At 45.2% G+C, this 2,286-nt stretch overlaps 1 non-coding gene across 1 annotated transcript; it reads left to right on the forward strand.

Annotated features, from left to right (window-relative positions):
• Window positions 1–1,345: 1,345 nt before the first annotated feature.
• Window positions 1,346–1,417, forward strand: TRNAQ-UUG (transfer RNA glutamine (anticodon UUG)). The gene has a single exon. It is a non-coding gene; the product is annotated as a tRNA-Gln (tRNA).
• The last annotated feature ends 869 nt before the right edge of the window (window positions 1,418–2,286 follow it).

Below are 2,286 nucleotides of genomic sequence, written 5' to 3' on the forward strand. Positions count from 1 at the left end.
GCGTGTGTTGAACTTATATCTAACAGATGGCACTTTTTTTTTTAAATATGTTTTTCCTGTCACAGGTGAGGCATGTATATAGTATGTACATAAAAAGACGCACCTATTCGAAGGCAACGTTGTGTCAAAATTTTAAAGCAATCGGTAAAGAGGTTTCGAAGATATCCCTCACATGAAAACACAGTTTTTAAAAGAAAAACTTTTTTTTTTATGAAAGCATGATTTTTTCCCATCACAGGTGCAACATCTATATAGTATGTATATAAAAACCCGCTCGGATGCGAATGGAGCATTGTGTGAAAATTTCAAAGCAATCGGTAAAGAACTTTCGGAGATGAGCGATTTTGATCAAGCGAACATTTACATTTTTATTTATATAGATATAGTTCACTTTGCCTTTCACTGCGTGGATACTGTCCTTTCACAACGATCACCGATAGTCCGTGCAGGAATAATATTCACTAATAACACTGTCAACACATATATAATAATAATAATCCTGGCAAATAGCCTAGCACTTGATTAATAATAATAATATCAATAATAATGATAAAATATATTACCTAGCTCAAGGGAGAATGGGAGAGAAAATTGATCTACCTTAACTTCCTCTGCTACAAAGTCGTAGATTCCTCGCGATGGTAGCTGGGGCCCTCTCCTTCCTGGTGGGTCCCTCGTTGATCAAGTCCGGCACGTTCAGGATCCCTAGGTGACTCGTAGCTCGCGTCGTCACCGTACTCATCCCCCTATGCCATTCCTAGGCCTAGGCCTAGGCCTCCTTTTCTCCTCCTGACCTCAAAGGCAGACACTGCACATTTCTTCCCTCACACACCTGAACTCGTAGACTCGCCCTCGTAGTCTCGTTCGCAGTGTCCCTTTTACCATCCAGTTTATTTGACCCTGTCTCTTCAGCTCACACGTCGTAATCAGGGATTGATATGCAGGGCTTTGCAAAGCCCCCCCAGCATCTGCCCCTTACACAGTCGGAGACTTGACAGCTCTAGCTCTTCGTACCCTCTACAAAAACCGAACTATGCCTTCTTACGCTCCTCTGGAGTTTACAAGTCTTCTTCGACGTCTGTAGTAACGACTACAGATGTCGTTAAGTCTGGCAGTCAACTCGCAGTTTGGAGTTCCATCCAATATAATGGAGCTGCTTCTTTTCTTTTTTAGGTCGCCCACTGGAGTCTCGACGGACCTCAGGTCGACCTCATACAATTAGATAACTTTCCTTTTTAATAAGCCGTCGTAGCGCAGCTATGGGAGCGTCCTCCGCGGCCTTGCAGATCTGAGTTCATCCCAAGGACAGAAACATCTTCTGTTACAGTTCAATAATAAATGTTGTGGTCCCGTGGTGTAATGGTTAGCACTCTGGACTTTGAATCCAGCGATCCGAGTTCGAGTCTCGGCGGGACCTGGCCTCATGTATCCTTACCACACCTCCAGGGACGTGATTTTTTCTAGTTGTGCTTACGGGGGTTAAGCTTTGGCTCTGTTTTTTCCTAGCGTTCTCTGTGGACTCGCAGTCCTGAGCTCCACTCTATGAAAAAATTGCGTCTTCTTTTTTTTTTGGCCCAACCACTTGGGCTGGACGGTAGAACGACGGTCTCGCTTCATGCAGATCGGCGTTCAATCCCCGACCATCCATAAGTGGTTGGGCACCATGCCTAACCCCCCCCCCCTCCCATCCCAAATCCTTAATATTTTTAATCATTACGCTAACTATTCTATTTTTATATTCGTTGGTAATAGATAATCATTTTAAGATAATACAGTCAGGTTCGGTACAGTCTCAACGCACAATCGAGAATTCCAGATTAGAAATCCTGGGCAGGACAGAAATGGATGGGCAAATTTCCTTTCACTTAAAACCTCTAATCATTTTTTAACGGGGCCTGACGACTGATTGGACAGCGGTCGGGATTTGAAGTCCTAAAGTTCCGGGTTTGATCCCCGGCGGAGGCTGAAACAAATGGGTAGAGTTTCTTTCACCCTGATACGCCTGTTCACCTAGCAGTAAATAGGTACCTGGGAGTTAAACAGCTGCTGCGGGCTGCTTTCTGGGGGGGATGTTTAACAAAAAAGGAAGCCTGGTCGAAGACCGGGCCGCGGGGACGCTAAGCCCCGAAATCATCTCTTTTTTTATTATCCCAATCACTTGGGCTGGACGGTAGAGCGACGGTCTTGCTTCATGCAGGTAGGTGTTCAATCCCCGACCATCCACAAGTGAATGGGCACAACTCCTCCTCCCCCCCCCACGTCACATCCCAAATCCTTATCCTAACC

This window comes from Procambarus clarkii, chromosome 4, assembly GCF_040958095.1.
Source record: "Procambarus clarkii isolate CNS0578487 chromosome 4, FALCON_Pclarkii_2.0, whole genome shotgun sequence".
NCBI classification, from domain to species: Eukaryota; Metazoa; Arthropoda; class Malacostraca; order Decapoda; family Cambaridae; genus Procambarus; species Procambarus clarkii.